The sequence below is a fragment of the Nothobranchius furzeri genome, chromosome 4 (assembly GCF_043380555.1).
Source record: "Nothobranchius furzeri strain GRZ-AD chromosome 4, NfurGRZ-RIMD1, whole genome shotgun sequence".
Taxonomy (NCBI): domain Eukaryota; kingdom Metazoa; phylum Chordata; class Actinopteri; order Cyprinodontiformes; family Nothobranchiidae; genus Nothobranchius; species Nothobranchius furzeri.
In genome coordinates this window covers 47749269-47768358 of record NC_091744.1, presented here as the reverse complement: position 1 = coordinate 47768358, position 19090 = coordinate 47749269, and the positions used below count along the sequence as shown (strand labels likewise).

General features: G+C 44.6%; 1 protein-coding gene across 4 annotated transcripts in view; it reads left to right on the top strand.

The window, feature by feature from the left end:
- Positions 1-19090, top strand: part of smc1b (structural maintenance of chromosomes 1B) — a 218780-nt gene that overhangs the window by 18586 nt on the left and 181104 nt on the right. The window lies entirely within an intron of this gene.

Genomic DNA, 19090 nt, shown 5'->3' with positions numbered 1-19090 from the left:
TCTCTCTCTCTCTCTCTCTCTCTCTCTCACACACACACACACACACACACACACACACACACACACACACACACACACACACACACACACACACACACACACACACACACTTTTTCTTTGTTCGTGTGCTTTAATAAAGTGTTCAACTGGTCATCTTTGTAAGTGCATTTTTTTGTGCTCTAATGACTTTAACGTGAGTATTTTAGAAAATATGACATTACACAAAAACTACAAAGTGAGCAAAAAATATTTTTATGCCTATTTGTGACACTCCAAGGCTGTGACAACTTACCCACAAAAAAGGTCATCTGGACATAACACACAAAAAATGATTTGATTTTTTCATTTTTTGTACAGTTTTCAAACTTTGGGTTTTGCTAATAAACCTGGCAATGAAGGGGTTAAATCTGAGAAACACACACATATTTTATTATATTTTGTTAGGGCTGAAGCCAAGGATGAAATTCATGTAAAAAAATTGGGACTTATGAAATATTATATAATATTTCTATGGGAAGCTTTCTAAGTGCATTTTTTTGTGCTCTAATGACTTTAACGTGAGTATTTTAGAAAATGTGACACTACACAAAAACTACAAAGTGAGCAAAAAATATTTTTATGCCTATTTGTGACACTCCAAGGCTGTGACAACTTACCCACAAAAAAGGTAATCTGGACATAACACACAAAAAATGATTTGATTTTTTCATTTTTTGTACAGTTTTCAAACTTTGGGTTTTGCTAATAAACCTGGCAATGAAGGGGTTAAATCTGAGAAACACACACATATTTTATTATATTTTGTTAGGGCTGAAGCCAAGGATGAAATTCATGTAAAAAAATTGGGACTTATGAAATATTATATAATATTTCTATGGGAAGCTTTCTAAGTGCATTTTTTTGTGCTCTAATGACTTTAACGTGAGTATTTTAGAAAATGTGACATTACACAAAAACTACAAAGTGAGCAAAAAATATTTTTATGCCTATTTGTGACACTCCAAGGCTGTGACAACTTACCCACAAAAAAGTTAATCTGGACATAACACACAAAAAATGATTTGATTTTTTCATTTTTTGTACAGTTTTCAAACTTCGGGTTTTGCTAATAAACCTGGCAATGAAGGGGTTAAATCTGAGAAACACACACATATTTTATTATATTTTGTTAGGGCTGAAGCCAAGGATGAAATTCATGTAAAAAAATTGGGACTTATGAAATATTATATAATATTTCTAAAGGAAGCTTTCTAAGTGCATTTTTTTGTGCTCTAATGACTTTAACGTTAGAAAATTTAAACGTTGGGTAAGGGTTAAAAATTGAAAGCGTACAACTATGCCGCATTATATTCACCTGGACACAGCTCGTCTGTATATTTTTCTCTGCAGAGTTGTCGTTTTATGAATGAGGAACATAGTTAAGGGTTTGTGCCGTTTTTCTCTTAACGAGAACATTCTTATGAACAGACATGCTAAATTTGGCAAGCGCATGATTCACAACACGGAGGAGATTCACGACTGCATTTAGTCAATCAGAAGTAGAACACCGTAGACTGACGCGGCAAAAAAAAAACATGTTTAACTTTCACTACAATGAACTCAGCTAAAACACTAAGTCCCAAATTTGATCTGCGTGTAGTGATGACTTATTTTCTGTTACTTACCGGGCTGGCTCTTCCTCTGCTGCATCAGCCCCCACATGTTTTCGTCTCAAATGTTCACTTAGGGACGTCGTGCTTCCGTGCCATGCTAGATGGTTTTTGCATATTTTGCTGGTCACCCGTCTTTTCATGGCATCTAGAGTGAAGTGCTCCCATACTCGTGAGGTTTTTTTCCGGGGTTTCTCTTCAGTTTTGTCGCTTCTATTTTTCTTCCGTATTTAGGCCCGAGCAGCGAAAGCGCTGCGAAGGCCTCTTGTTTTTGCTCTGTTTATTAGGCCCGAGCAGTGAAGCTGCGAAGGCCTATTGTATCTGCTCCGTTTATTAGGCCCGAGCAGTGAAGCTGCGAAGGCCTATTGTATCTGCTCCGTTTATTAGGCCCGAGCAGTGAAGCTGCGAAGGCCTATTGTATCTGCTCCGTTTCTTATTAGGCCCGAGCAGCGAAGCGCTGCGAAGGCCTATTGTATCTGCTCCGTTTCTTTTTTTTTTTCTTTCTTTCTTTCTTTTTTTTTTTTTTTCTTTTTTTTTCTTCCGCGTCTTTGGACGGCCTTTAGGGGGTCTTAGCATATCCAAAAACTCACCAAATTCTGGCCCAATATAGAAAGTGCGTGAAATTTACGTATTTCAATGGCAACGTGAAAGTTTGTATAAACATGTTTCAACAGCGCCCCCTGGAAAATTACAAATACCCCTCCGCATTGACCTTTTTTCATAGTAGAGTGATGAAATTTGGTACACCTGTAGAATTCAACAATACGCACAGAAAAGCCTCTTGCACCCCTGGTCAATATCAAACAGGAAGTCGGCCATTTTGGACTAAAGTGGCCATTTTTACCCCGTTTTGGCCATTTCTAGGCTCTATATTTGGTTGAACAGTTTGGTCATTTTTCGCACGATTGTCTCAAAAATAGTGTGCGATCGAACAGAAGCGATGGACGAATCAAATGAGAAAATAACATTGACTTTTCGTAAATACTGAAGGGGCGGGGCCAGGCCTCAAAGTTCGAGCACTTGCCAAAAAAATTCAAATTGCTATAATTTCATAAATGAAAGAATTACAGTTAAAGTAATTTTCTATGGACAATCGTCATCGCCCACCGAAGACAAATGAATGGTTGATTGATGATGTCACATAAGCCCCGCCCCCTCAGGCCTTAAAAGGTCAAGTTTTACTGGGAAATTGTCCAAAATTCGCCCTTTCAACTTATCACCGCATATTTGTAGCAGGTAACTGAAGACAAGTTGGGGTTGCTTGGCGTCACTTTATGGGAGTTTTCTCCAGAAGGCGGGACTGTGGCGGTGCGGCGAAGTCAGGCGTACCGACGTGGCCTTACGTTTGCCTCCCATTTCGTCATTTCTAGAGATATCGCCACAAAACCTCTTGTGAGTGATCCTAGTCCAGCCCCCCAAAAAATTTGATTTGAACATCCGATGGGCGGGGCCTATTTTCTGAAATAGCGCCCCCTAGGACCATTAAAACTGTCAGCCCCAAGCCATGCTTTGACTGAGGATTTCGAAATTTAGTACACTAATGTGGTGTCTCAGGACCTACAAAAAAGTCTCCTGGAGCCAAGTGCAAAGTTGCACAGGAAGTCAGCCATTTTGGTCCAAGTACGTGATTTACTGGTTTTCGCACACGTTGTTTGGAGAGTGATGCTCCATCGCCCTTTTCACCAATCGCCTTCAAACTTCTGCTATATACTCTTAAGACAGAAAGGAAAAAATTCAACCGTCGGATTTTAAATAAGTATAAAGGTGTGGGCGTGGCTAAGCCTCAAACTTTGACCTGTCGCCACGCCACTCTTTTTTTCACAGCTCCCTATTGGACTCCTTTTACCCAATCACCAGCAATCTCTGGCAAATAGCAGCTGACAAGTTGAGGTCACTTGGTCTATAGTACTGGCAGGTTTCGAAAAAAGGCGGGGCTTTGGGAGCATGGCGAAATTCGCCATCAAGCCATGGAAATACGTTTGCCTCTCATTTCTTCAATTATCGTGACATTGCCACAAAATGTCTGGTGAGTGATCCGAGTCTGACCCCCAATAGAACTGGACAGCTGAAGTTTGTGGGCATGGCCTATTTTCTGAAATAGCGCCCCCTAGGACCATTAAAACTGTCAGCCCCAAGCCAAGCTTTGACTGAGGATCACGAAATTTGGTACACTAATGTAGTGTCTCAGGACCTACAAAAAAGTCTCTTGGAGCCAAGCGCAAAGTCGCACAGGAGGTCGGCCATTTTGGTCCAAGTACTTGATTTAGTGGTTTTCGCACATGTTGTTTGGACCTTGATGCCCCGTCGCTCTTTTCACCGATCACCTTCAAACTCCTGCTATATACTCTTAAGACATAGAGAAAAAAATTCAACCGTCGGATTTTAAATAAGTATCAAGGTGTGGGCGTGGCTAAGCCTCAAACTTTGACTTTTCGCCATTACATTACTTGACTTAACAACTCCAATGTGCATGATCAGATCTATATCAACCTTTGTCTGTGTGATCACTGACCACATCTCAAGACAACGTCATTGTGGACAGGTGACATCACCTAAGCCCCGCCCCCTGAATACAGGAAGTCTATTGTTTAATGGTGAAATGCCCATATTTGTCCCCTCTAATTTAGTCAACATGACACCAAGGTCATGCACTGTCTTCATGATGTTGTAATGACCATTCAGATCTGATAGCTTTCCAGATAGGGAGGGGCTTTGATGCCATGGTGAATTCTGGCATGACGCCGTGACCTTACGTTTGATCGTAACTTCCACAAACAGCCTCCCATCTGCACGAGACTGAACATGGCAATCAACAATCATGCCCTTTATCGAATGAGACACAAACGGTTGGTGAGATTTGTATATTGTCACCACAGCGCCCCCTACACACCATTAAAACTGTAATAACTCCTACAGACGAGGTCGTAACTGCACCAAACTTGGTGGGCTCAGAGGGGATGCTGAGTCAGGGTGAGGTGAGGACGAGGTGATCGTTAGCGGTTTCTGGTGTCGGGGTGGTCAATGTCTCTGGTCTGCGGACATGCCCTGGTGCCCTGGGCTGCCGGCCAGGCCGGAGCGGCGCGGAGCTGCGAGGGCCGAACGACGCTGCTTGCAGCTTTAATTAGGCCCGAGCAGCGAAGCGCTGCGAAGGCCTATTGTATCTGCTCCGTTTCTTATTTTTCTTTTTTCTTTTTTTTTCTTCCGCGTCTTTGGGTGGCGGTTAGGGGGTCTTAGCATATCCAAAAACTCACCAAATTCTGGCCCAATATAGAAAGTGTGTGAAATTTACGTATTTCAATGGCAACGTGAAAGTTGGTAAAAAAATGTTCCAACAGCGCCCCCTGGAAATTTAAAAATACCCCTCCGCTTTGACCTTTTTTCATAGTAGAGTGATGAAATTTGGTACACTTGTAGAACTCAACAATACGCACAGAAAAGCCTCTTGCACCCATGGTCAATATCAAACAGGAAGTCGGCCATTTTGGACTAAAGTGGCCATTTTGACCCCATTTTGGCCATTTCTAGGGTCTATATTTGGTTGAACAGTTTGGTCATTTTTCGCACGATTGTCTCAAAAATAGTGTGCGATCGACCAGAAGCGATGGTCGAGTCGAATGAGACAATAAAATTGACTTTTCGTAAATACTGAAGGGGCGGGGCCAGGCCTCAAAGTTCGAGCACTCGCCAAAAAAATTCAAATTGCTATAATTTCATAAATGAAAGAATTACAGTTAAAGTAATTTTCTATGGACAATCGTCATCGCCCCCCGAAGACAAATGAATGGTTGATTGATGATGTCACATAAGCCCCGCCCCCTCAGGCCTTAAAAGGTAAAGTTTTACTGGGAAATTTTCCAAAATTTGCCCTTTCAAATAATCACCCCAAATTTGTAGCAGGTAACTGAAGACAAGTTGGGGTTGCTTGGTGTCACTTTATGGGAGTTTTCTGCAGAAGGCGGGGCTGTGGCGGCGCAGGCGAAGTCAGGCGTACGGACGTGGCCTTACGTTTGCCTCCCATTTAGTTATTTCTAGAGATATCGCCACGAAACCTATTGGGAGTGATCCTAGTCTGGCCCCCCAAAGATTTTGATGTGAACATCTGGTGGGCGTGGCCTATTTTCTGAAATAGCGCCCCCTAGGACCATTAAAACTGTCAGCCCCAAGCCATGCTTTGACTGAGGAGTACGAAATTTGGTACACTAATGTGGTGTCTCAGGCCCTACAAAAAAGTCTCTTGGAGCCAAGTGTAAAGTTGCACAGGAAGTCGGCCATTTTGGTCCAAATACGCGATTTAGTGGTTTTCGCACACGTTGTTTGGAGAGTGATGCTCCATCGCCCTTTTCACCAATCGCCTTCAAACTTCTGCTATATACTCTTAAGACATAAAGGAAAAAATTCAACCGTCGGATTTTAAATAAGTATAACGATGTGGGCGTGGCTAAGCCTCAAACTGTGACATGTCGCCACGCCACTCTTTGTTTCACAGCTCCCTATTGGACTCCTTTTACCCAATCACCAGCAATCTCTGGGAAATAGCAGCTGACATGTTGAGGTCACTTGGTCTATAGTACTGGCAGGTTTTGAAAAAAGGCGGGGCTTTGGGAGCATGGCGAAATTCGCCATCACGCTATGGCAATACGTTTGCCTCTCATTTCTTCAATTATCATGACATCGCCACAAAATGTCAGGTGAGTGATCCTACTCTGACCCCCAATAGAATTGGGCAGCTGAAGTTTGTGGGCGTGGCCTATTTTCTGAAATAGCGCCCCCTAGGACCATTAAAACTGTCAGCCCCAAGCCATGCTATGACTGAGGATCACGAAACTTGGCACACTAATGTAGTGTCTCAGGACCTACAAAAAAGTCTCTTGGAGCCAAGCGCAATGTCGCACAGGAGGTTGGCCATTTTGGTCCAAGTACTCGATTTAGTGGTTTTCGCACACGTTCTTAGGAGAATGATGTCTCGTCGTCCTTTCCACCGATCACCTTCAAACTCCTGCTATATACTCTTAAGACATAGAGAAAAAAATTCAACCGTCGGATTTTAAATAAGTATAAAGGTGTGGGCGTGGCTAAGCCTCAAACTTTGACCAGTCGCCATTACGTTACTTGACTTAATAACTCCCATGTGCATGATCAGATCAAATTCAAACTTTGTCTGTGTGATTACTGACCACATCTGAAGACAGTGACAATGTGGACAGCTGACATCACCTAAGCCCCGCCCCCTGACTACAGGAAGTCTACTGTTTTATGGTGAAATGCCCATATTTGTCCCCTCTAATTTAGTCCACATGACACTAAGGTCATGCACTGTCTTCATGATGTTGTAATGACCATTCAGATCTGATAGCTTTTCAGAAAGGGAGGGGCTTTGATGCCATGGCGATTTCTGGCGTGACCCTGTGACCTTACGTTTGACTGTAACTTCCACTAACAACCTCTGATTTGCCCGAGACTGAACATCAAATCACCAGCGTGGTAAAGATAGAGTATCTCCTAGTGGTGAGACGTGTAATGGTGGGCTCAGAGGGGATGCTGAGTCGGGGTGAGGTGTGGACGAGGAGGCCGTTCACGGTTTCTGGTGTCGAGGTGGTTGACTTTCTGTTCTGCCAGACGAGCCCTGGTTCCCCCGGCAGCCGGCCAGGATTGAGAAGCGTGGAGCTGGGTTTGGAGAGCGTCTGGGATGGAGCGGAGGGGGTGCAGAAGGAGGGCGAGCAGCTTCGCTGCGAGGGCCGAACGACGCTGCTTGCAGCTTTAATTTTTTTTTTTTCTTTCTTTTTCTTCCGCGTCTTTGGGTGGCCTTTAGGGGGTCTTAGCATATCCAAAAACTCACCAAATTCTGGCCCAATATAGAAAGTGCGTGAAATTTACGTATTTCACTGGCAACGTGAACGTTGGTAAAAAAATGTTTCGACAGCGCCCCCTAGAAAATTAAAAATACCCCTCTGCTTTGACCTTTTTTCATAGTAGAACGATGAAATTTGGTACACTTGTAGAACTCAACAATACGCACAGAAAAGCCTCTTGCACCCATGGTCAATATTAAACAGGAAGTCGGCCATTTTGGACTAAAGTGGCCATTTTGACCCCGTTTTGGCCATTTCTAGGGTCTACATTTGGTTGAACAGTTTGGTCATTTTTCGCACGATTGTCTCAAAAATAGTGTGCGATCGAACAGAAGCGATGGACGAATCAAATGAGCAAATAAAATTGACTTTTCGTAAATACTGAAGGGGCGGGGCCAGGCCTCAAAGTTCAAGCACTCGCCAAAAAAATTCTAATTGCTTTAATTTCATAAATGAAAGAATTACAGTTAAAGTAATTATCTATGGACAATTGGCATCGCCCCCCGAAGACAAATGAATGGTCGATTGATGATGTCACATAAGCCCCGCCCCCTCAGGCCTTAAAAGGTCAAGTTTTACTGGGAAATTTTCCAAAATTCGCCCTTTCAACTAATCACCCGAAATTTGTAGCAGGTAACTGAAGACAAGTTGGGGTTGCTTGGCGTCACTTTATGGGAGTTTTCTGCAGAAGGCGGGGCTGTGGCGGCGTGGCGAAGTCAGGCGTACCGATGTGGCCTTACGTTTGCCTCCCATTTCGTCATTTCTAGAGATATCGCCACAAAACCTCTTGGGAGTGATCCTAGTTCGGCCCCCCACAAAATGTGATGTGAACATCCGGTGGGCGTGGCCTATTTTCTGAAATAGCGCCCCCTAGGACCATTAAAACTGTCAGCCCCAAGTCATGCTTTGACTGAGGAGTACGAAATTTGGTTTCCTAATGTGGTGTCTCAGGACCTACAAAAAAGTCTCTTGGAGCCAAGTGCAAAGTCGCACAGGAAGTCGGCCATTTTGGTCCAAGTACTCGATTTAGTGGTTTTCGCACACGTTGTTTGGAGAGTGATGCTCCATCGCCCTTTTCACCAATCGCCTTCAAACTTCTGGTATACACTCTTAAGACATAAAGGAAAAAATTCAACCGTCGGATTTTAAATAAGTATAAAGGTGTGGGCGTGGCTAAGCCTCAAACTTTGACCTGTCGCCACGCCACTCTTTTTTTCACAGCTCCCTATTGGACTCCTTTTAACCAATCACCAGCAATCACTGGCAAATAGCAGCAGACAAGTTGAGGTCACTTGGTCTTTAGTCCTGGCAGGTTTCGAATAAAGGCGGGGCTTTGGGAGCATGGCGAAATTCGCCATCACTCCATGGCAATAAGTTTGCCTCTCATTTCTTCAATTATCGTGCCATTGCCACAAAATGTCTGGTGAGTGATCCTAGTCTGACCCCCAATAGAACTGGACAGCTGTAATTTGTGGGCGTGGCCTATTTTCTGAAATAGCGCCCCCTAGGGCCAATAAAACTGCCAGCCACAAGCCATGCTTTGACTGAGGAATACGAAAATTGGTACACTAATGTGGTGTCTCAGGCCCTACAAAAAAGTCTCTTGGAGCCAAGAGCAAAGTCGCACAGGAAGTCGGCCATTTTGGTCCAAGTACTCGATTTAGTGGTTTTCGCACACATTGTTTGGATAAGGATTCTCCATCACCCTTTTCACCAATCACCTTCAAACATCTGCTATACACTCTTAAGACATAGATGAAAAAATTCAACCGTCGGATTTTAAATAAGTATAAAGATGTGGGCGTGGCTAAGCCTCAAACTTTGACCTGTCGCCACGCCACTCTTTTTCACAGCTCCCTATTGGACTCCTTTTAACCAATCACCAGCAATCACTGGCAAATAGCAGCAGACAAGTTGAGGTCACTTGGTCTATTGTACTGGCAGGTTTCAAATAAAGGCGGGGCTTTGGGAGCATGGCGAAATTTGCCATCACGCCATGGAAATACGTTTGTCTCTCATTTCTTCAGTCATTGTGACATCGCCACAATAGTTCTGATGAGTGATCCTACTCTGACCCCTAATAGAATTGGACAGCTGAAGTTTGTGGGCGTGGCCTATTTTCTGAAACACCGCCCCCTAGGACCATTAAAACAGTCAGCCCCAAGCCATGCTTTGACTGAGGATCACAAAATTTGGTACACTAATATAGTGTATCAGGACCTACAAAAAAGTCTCTTGGAGCCAAGAGTAATGTCCTACAGGAGGTCGGCCATTTTGGTCCAAGTACTCAATTTAGTGTTTTTCGCACACGTTATTAGGAGAATGATATCTCCTCGCCCTTTCCACCGATCACCTTCAAACTTCTCCTATATACTCTTAAGACATAGAGGAAAAAATTCAACCGTTGGATTTTAAATAAGTATAAAGGTGTGGGCGTGGCTAAGCCTCAAACTTTGACCAGTCGCCATTACCTTATTTGACTTAACAACTCCCATGTGCATGATCAGATCAATTTCATACTTTGTCTATGTGATCACTGACCACATCTGAAGACAGTGACAATGTGGACAGCTGACATCACCTAAGCCCCGCCCCCTGACTACAGGAAGTCTACTGTTTTATGGTGAAATGCCCATATTTGTCCCCTCTAATTTAGTCAACATGACACTAAGGTCATGCACTGTCTTCATGATGTTGTAATGACCATTCAGATCTGATAGCTTTTCAGAAAGGGAGGCTGCTTTGATGCCATGGCGATTTCTGGCGTGACGCTGTGACCTTACGTTTGACTGTAACTTCCACAAACAGCCTCCGATTTGCCCGAGACTGAACATCACATCACCAGTGTGGTAAAGATAGAGTATCTCCCAGTGGTGAGACGTGTAATGGTGGTCTCAGAGGGGATGCTGAGTCAGGGTGAGGTGTGGACGAGGAGGCCGTTCACGGTTTCTGGTGTCGGGGTAGTTGACTTTCTGTTCCGCCAGACGTGCCCTGGAGCCCCCGGCTGCCGGCCAGGACGGAGAAGCGCGGAGCTGGGTTTGGAGAGCATCTGGGATGGAGCGGAGGGGGCGCGGACGGAGGACGAGCAGCTTCGCTGCGAGGGCCGAACGACGCTGCTTGCAGCTTTAATTAGGCCCGAGCAGTGAAGCTGCGAAGGCCTATTGTATCTGCTCCGTTTATTATTTTTTTTAGGCCCGAGCAGTGAAGCTGCGAAGGCCTATTGTATCTGCTCCGTTTCTTCTTATTATTATTAGGCCCGAGCAGCGAAGCGCTGCGAAGGCCTATTGTATCTGCTCCGTTTCTTATTTTTCTTTTTTCTTTTTTTTTCTTCCGCGTCTTTGGGTGGCGGTTAGGGGGTCTTAGCATATCCAAAAACTCACCAAATTCTGGCCCAATATAGAAAGTGTGTGAAATTTACGTATTTCAATGGCAACGTGAAAGTTGGTAAAAAAATGTTTCAACAGCGCCCCCTGGAAATTTAAAAATACCCCTCCGCTTTGACCTTTTTTCATAGTAGAGTGATGAAATTTGGTACACTTGTAGAACTCAACAATACGCACAGAAAAGCCTCTTGCACCCATGGTCAATATCAAACAGGAAGTCGGCCATTTTGGACTAAAGTGGCCATTTTGACCCCATTTTGGCCATTTCTAGGGTCTATATTTGGTTGAACAGTTTGGTCATTTTTCGCACGATTGTCTCAAAAATAGTGTGCGATCGACCAGAAGCGATGGTCGAGTCGAATGAGACAATAAAATTGACTTTTCGTAAATACTGAAGGGGCGGGGCCAGGCCTCAAAGTTCGAGCACTCGCCAAAAAAATTCAAATTGCTATAATTTCATAAATGAAAGAATTACAGTTAAAGTAATTTTCTATGGACAATCGTCATCGCCCCCCGAAGACAAATGAATGGTTGATTGATGATGTCACATAAGCCCCGCCCCCTCAGGCCTTAAAAGGTAAAGTTTTACTGGGAAATTTTCCAAAATTCGCCCTTTCAAATAATCACCCCAAATTTGTAGCAGGTAACTGAAGACAAGTTGGGGTTGCTTGGTGTCACTTTATGGGAGTTTTCTGCAGAAGGCGGGGCTGTGGCGGCGCGGCGAAGTCAGGCGTACGGACGTGGCCTTACGTTTGCCTCCCATTTAGTTATTTCTAGAGATATCGCCACGAAACCTATTGGGAGTGATCCTAGTCTGGCCCCCCAAAGATTTTGATGTGAACATCTGGTGGGCGTGGCCTATTTTCTGAAATAGCGCCCCCTAGGACCATTAAAACTGTCAGCCCCAAGCCATGCTTTGACTGAGGAGTACGAAATTTGGTACACTAATGTGGTGTCTCAGGCCCTACAAAAAAGTCTCTTGGAGCCAAGTGTAAAGTTGCACAGGAAGTCGGCCATTTTGGTCCAAATACGCGATTTAGTGGTTTTCGCACACGTTGTTTGGAGAGTGATGCTCCATCGCCCTTTTCACCAATCGCCTTCAAACTTCTGCTATATACTCTTAAGACATAAAGGAAAAAATTCAACCGTCGGATTTTAAATAAGTATAACGATGTGGGCGTGGCTAAGCCTCAAACTGTGACATGTCGCCACGCCACTCTTTGTTTCACAGCTCCCTATTGGACTCCTTTTACCCAATCACCAGCAATCTCTGGGAAATAGCAGCTGACATGTTGAGGTCACTTGGTCTATAGTACTGGCAGGTTTTGAAAAAAGGCGGGGCTTTGGGAGCATGGCGAAATTCGCCATCACGCCATGGCAATACGTTTGCCTCTCATTTCTTCAATTATCATGACATCGCCACAAAATGTCAGGTGAGTGATCCTACTCGGACCCCCAATAGAATTGGGCAGCTGAAGTTTGTGGGCGTGGCCTATTTTCTGAAATAGCGCCCCCTAGGACCATTAAAACTGTCAGCCCCAAGCCATGCTATGACTGAGGATCACGAAACTTGGCACACTAATGTAGTGTCTCAGGACCTACAAAAAAGTCTCTTGGAGCCAAGCGCAATGTCGCACAGGAGGTCGGCCATTTTGGTCCAAGTACTCGATTTAGTGGTTTTCGCACACGTTCTTAGGAGAATGATGTCTCGTCGTCCTTTCCACCGATCACCTTCAAACTCCTGCTATATACTCTTAAGACATAGAGAAAAAAATTCAACCGTCGGATTTTAAATAAGTATAAAGGTGTGGGCGTGGCTAAGCCTCAAACTTTGACCAGTCGCCATTACGTTACTTGACTTAATAACTCCCATGTGCATGATCAGATCAAATTCAAACTTTGTCTGTGTGATTACTGACCACATCTGAAGACAGTGACAATGTGGACAGCTGACATCACCTAAGCCCCGCCCCCTGACTACAGGAAGTCTACTGTTTTATGGTGAAATGCCCATATTTGTCCCCTCTAATTTAGTCCACATGACACTAAGGTCATGCACTGTCTTCATGATGTTGTAATGACCATTCAGATCTGATAGCTTTTCAGAAAGGGAGGGGCTTTGATGCCATGGCGATTTCTGGCGTGACCCTGTGACCTTACGTTTGACTGTAACTTCCACTAACAACCTCTGATTTGCCCGAGACTGAACATCAAATCACCAGCGTGGTAAAGATAGAGTATCTCCTAGTGGTGAGACGTGTAATGGTGGGCTCAGAGGGGATGCTGAGTCGGGGTGAGGTGTGGACGAGGAGGCCGTTCACGGTTTCTGGTGTCGAGGTGGTTGACTTTCTGTTCTGCCAGACGAGCCCTGGTTCCCCCGGCAGCCGGCCAGGATTGAGAAGCGTGGAGCTGGGTTTGGAGAGCGTCTGGGATGGAGCGGAGGGGGTGCAGAAGGAGGGCGAGCAGCTTCGCTGCGAGGGCCGAACGACGCTGCTTGCAGCTTTAATTAGGCCCGAGCAGTGAAGCTGCGAAGGCCTATTGTATCTGCTCCGTTTCTTCTTCTTATTATTATTAGGCCCGAGCAGCGAAGCGCTGCGAAGGCCTATTGTATCTGCTCCGTTTATTTTTCTTTTTTTTTCTTTTTTTTTCTTCCGCGTCTTTGGGTGGCCTTTAGGGGGTCTTAGCATATCCAAAAAGTCACCAAATTCTGGCCCAATATAGAAAGTGCGTGAAATTTACGTATTTCACTGTCAACATGAAAGTTGGTATAAAAATGTTTCAACAGCGCCCCCTGGAAAATTAAAAATACCCCTCCGCATTGACCTTTTTTCATAGTAGAGTGATGAAATTTGGTACACCTGTAGAACTCAACAATACGCACAGAAAAGCCTCTTGCACCCATGGTCAATATCAAACAGGAAGTCGGCCATTTTGGACTAAAGTGGCCATTTTTACCCCGTTTTGGCCATTTCTAGGCTCTATATTTGGTTGAACAGTTTGGTCATTTTTCGCATGATTGTCTCAAAAATAGTGTGCGATCGAACAGAAGCGATGGACGATTAAAATGAGAAAATAAAACTGACTTTTCGTAAATACTGAAGGGGCGGGACCAGGCCTCAAAGTTCGAGCACTCGCCAAAAAAATTCAAATATCTTTAATTTCATACATAAAAGAATTACATTTAAAGTAATTTTCTATGGACAATCGTCATCGCCCCCCGAAGACAAATGAATGGTTGATTGATGATGTCACATAAGCCCCGCCCCCTCAGGCCTTAAAAGGTCAAGTTTTACTGGGAAATTGTCCAAAATTCGCCCTTTCAACTAATCACCCCATATTTGTAGCAGGTAACTGTAGACAAGTTGGGATTGCTTGGCGTCACTTTGTGGGAGTTTTCTCCAGAAGGCGGGGCTGTGGCGGCGCGGCGAAGTCAGGCGTACCGACGTGGCCTTACGTTTGCCTCCCATTTCGTCATTTCTAAAGATATCGCCACAAAACCTCTTGTGAGTGATCCTAGTCCAGCCCCCCAAAAAATTTGATGTGAACATCCGGTGGGCGTGGCCTATTTTATGAAATAGCGCCCCCTAGGACCATTAAAACTGTCAGCCCCAAGCCATGCTTTGACTGAGGATTTCGAAATTTGGTACACTAATGTGGTGTCTCAGGACCTACAAAAAAGTCTCTTGGAGCCAAGTGCAAAGTTGCACAGGAAGTCAGCCATTTTGGTCCAAGTACGTGATTTACTGGTTTTCGCACACGTTGTTTGGAGAGTGATGCTCCATCGCCCTTTTCACCAATCGCCTTCAAACATCTGCTATATACTCTTAAGACATAAAGTAAAAAATTCAACCGTCGGATTTTAAATAAGTATAAAGGTGTGGGCGTGGCTAAGCCTCAAACTTTGACCTGTCGCCACGCCACTCTTTTTTTCACAGCTCCCTATTGGACTCCTTTTACGCAATCACCAGCAATCTCTGGCAAATAAAAGCTGACAAGTTGAGGTCACTTGGTCTACAGTACTGGCAGGTTTTGAAAAAAGGCGGGGCTTTGGGAGCATGGCGAAATTCGCCATCACGCCATGGCAATACGTTTGCCTCTCATTTCTTCAATTATCGTGACATCGCCACAAAATGTCTGGTGAGTGATCCTAGTCTGACCCCCAATAGAATTGGGCAGCTGAGATTTGTGGGCGTGGCCTATATTCTGAAATATCGCCCCCTAGGACCTTTAAAACTGTCAGCCCCAAGACAAGGTTTGACTGAGGATTACGAAAATTGGTACACTCATGTAGGGTTTCTGGACCTACAAAAAAGTCTCTTGGAGCCAAGCGAAATTTCGCACAGGAGGTCGGCCATTTTGGTCCAAGTACTCGATTTAGTGGTTTTCGCACACGTTGTTTGGACATTGATGGCCCGTCGCCCTTTACACAGATCACCTTCAAACTTATGCTATGTACTTTTAAGTCAAAGGGGAAAAAATTCAACCGTCGGATTTTAAATAAGTATAAAGGTGTGGGCGTGGCTAAGCCTCAAACTTTGACCTTTCGCCATGACATTACTTGACTTAATAACTCCCATGTGCATGATCAGATCTAATTCAAACTTTGTCTGTGTGATCACTGACCACATCTCAAGACAACGACAATGTGGACAGCTGACATCACCTAAGCCCCGCCCCCTGACAACAGGAAGTCTATTGTTTTATGGTGAAATGGCCATATTTGTCCCCTCTAATTTAGTGAAAATGACACTCAGGTCATACATTGTCTTCATGATGTTTTAATGACCATTCAGATCTGATAGCTTTCCAGAAAGGGAGGGGCTTTGATGCCATGGTGAATGCTGGCGTGACGCCATGACCTTACATTTGACTGTAACTTCCACAAACGGCCTCCGATTTGCCCGAAACTGAATATGGCAATGAACAATCATGCCCTTTAGCCAATGAGGCACAAACGGTTGGTGAATGTTATATAATGTCACCAAAGCTGACCTCAATGGGACTTTTCTGTAGTTGGTCACAGCGCCACCTAGATAACGTTATCCTTCGATAACTTTAAAAAACATGGTCAGAATAGCATTAAAGTTGGTCACTGTCATCACACCACCAGTGTGGTAAAGATAGAGGATTCCCTAGTGGTGAGACATAAAATGTAATGGTGAGCTCAAAGGGGATGCTGAGTCAGGGTGAGGTGCGGACAAGGTGGCCGTTAGCCGATTCTGGTGTTGGGGTGGTCGACGTTTGTGTTCTGCGGACGTGCCCTGGTGCCCAGGGCTGCCGGCCAGGCCGGAGCGGCGCGGAGCTGCGAGGGCCGAACGACGCTGCTTGCAGCTTTAATTAGGCCCGAGCAGCGAAGCGCTGCGAAGGCCTATTGTATCTGCTCCGTTTATTTTTCTTTTTTCTTTTTTTTTCTTCCGCGTCTTTGGGTGGCCTTTAGGGGGTCTTAGCATATCCAAAAAGTCACCAAATTCTGGCCCAATATAGAAAGTGCGTGAAATTTACGTATTTCACTGTCAACATGAAAGTTGGTATAAAAATGTTTCAACAGCGCCCCCTGGAAAATTAAAAATACCCCTCCGCATTGACCTTTTTTCATAGTAGAGTGATGAAATTTGGTACACCTGTAGAACTCAACAATACGCACAGAAAAGCCTCTTGCACCCATGGTCAATATCAAACAGGAAGTCGGCCATTTTGGACTAAAGTGGCCATTTTTACCCCGTTTTGGCCATTTCTAGGCTCTATATTTGGTTGAACAGTTTGGTCATTTTTCGCACGATTGTCTCAAAAATAGTGTGCGATCGAACAGAAGCGATGGACGATTAAAATGAGAAAATAAAACTGACTTTTCGTAAATACTGAAGGGGCGGGACCAGGCCTCAAAGTTCGAGCACTCGCCAAAAAAATTCAAATATCTTTAATTTCATACATAAAAGAATTACATTTAAAGTAATTTTCTATGGACAATCGTCATCGCCCCCCGAAGACAAATGAATGGTTGATTGATGATGTCACATAAGCCCCGCCCCCTCAGGCCTTAAAAGGTCAAGTTTTACTGGGAAATTGTCCAAAATTCGCCCTTTCAACTAATCACCCCATATTTGTAGCAGGTAACTGTAGACAAGTTGGGATTGCTTGGCGTCACTTTATGGGAGTTTTCTCCAGAAGGCGGGGCTGTGGCGGCGCGGCGAAGTCAGGCGTACCGACGTGGCCTTACGTTTGCCTCCCATTTCGTCATTTCTAAAGATATCGCCACAAAACCTCTTGTGAGTGATCCTAGTCCAGCCCCCCAAAAAATTTGATGTGAACATCCGGTGGGCGTGGCCTATTTTATGAAATAGCGCCCCCTAGGACCATTAAAACTGTCAGCCCCAAGCCATGCTTTGACTGAGGATTTCGAAATTTGGTACACTAATGTGGTGTCTCAGGACCTACAAAAAAGTCTCTTGGAGCCAAGTGCAAAGTTGCACAGGAAGTCAGCCATTTTGGTCCAAGTACGTGATTTACTGGTTTTCGCACACGTTGTTTGGAGAGTGATGCTCCATCGCCCTTTTCACCAATCGCCTTCAAACATCTGCTATATACTCTTAAGACATAAAGTAAAAAATTCAACCGTCGGATTTTAAATAAGTATAAAGGTGTGGGCGTGGCTAAGCCTCAAACTTTGACCTGTCGCCACGCCACTCTTTTTTTCACAGCTCCCTATTGGACTCCTTTTACGCAATCACCAGCAATCTCTGGCAAATAAAAGCTGACAAGTTGAGGTCACTTGGTCTACAGTACTGGCAGGTTTTGAAAAAAGGCGGGGCTTTGGGAGCATGGCGAAATTCGCCATCACGCCATGGCAATACGTTTGCCTCTCATTTCTTCAATTATCGTGACATCGCCACAAAATGTCTGGTGAGTGATCCTAGTCTGACCCCCAATAGAATTGGGCAGCTGAGATTTGTGGGCGTGGCCTATATTCTGAAATATCGCCCCCTAGGACCTTTAAAACTGTCAGCCCCAAGACAAGGTTTGACTGAGGATTACGAAAATTGGTACACTCATGTAGGGTTTCTGGACCTACAAAAAAGTCTCTTGGAGCCAAGCGAAATTTCGCACAGGAGGTCGGCCATTTTGGTCCAAGTACTCGATTTAGTGGTTTTCGCACACGTTGTTTGGACATTGATGGCCCGTCGCCCTTTACACAGATCACCTTCAAACTTATGCTATGTACTTTTAAGTCAAAGGGGAAAAAATTCAACCGTCGGATTTTAAATAAGTATAAAGGTGTGGGCGTGGCTAAGCCTCAAACTTTGACCTTTCGCCATGACATTACTTGACTTAATAACTCCCATGTGCATGATCAGATCTAATTCAAACTTTGTCTGTGTGATCACTGACCACATCTCAAGACAACGACAATGTGGACAGCTGACATCACCTAAGCCCCGCCCCCTGACAACAGGAAGTCTATTGTTTTATGGTGAAATGGCCATATTTGTCCCCTCTAATTTAGTGAAAATGACACTCAGGTCATACATTGTCTTCATGATGTTTTAATGACCATTCAGATCTGATAGCTTTCCAGAAAGGGAGGGGCTTTGATGCCATGGTGAATGCTGGCGTGACGCCATGACCTTACATTTGACTGTAACTTCCACAAACGGCCTCCGATTTGCCCGAAACTGAATATGGCAATGAACAATCATGCCCTTTAGCCAATGAGGCACAAACGGTTGGTGAATGTTATATAATGTCACCAAAGCTGACCTCAATGGGACTTTTCTGTAGTTGGTCACAGCGCCACCTAGATAACGTTATCCTTCGATAACTTTAAAAAACATGGTCAGAATAGCATTAAAGTTGGTCACTGTCATCACACCACCAGTGTGGTAAAGATAGAGGATTCCCTAGTGGTGAGACATAAAATGTAATGGTGAGCTCAAAGGGGATGCTGAGTCAGGGTGAGGTGCGGACAAGGTGGCCGTTAGCCGATTCTGGTGTTGGGGTGGTCGACGTTTGTGTTCTGCGGACGTGCCCTGGTGCCCAGGGCTGCCGGCCAGGCCGGAGCGGCGCGGAGCTGCGAGGGCCGAACGACGCTGCTTGCAGCTTTAATTATTATTCTTTTTTCTTCCGCGTCTTTGAATGGCCTTTATGGGGTCTTAGCATATCCAAAAAGTCACCAAATTCTGGCCCAATATAGAAAGTGCGTGAAATTTACGTA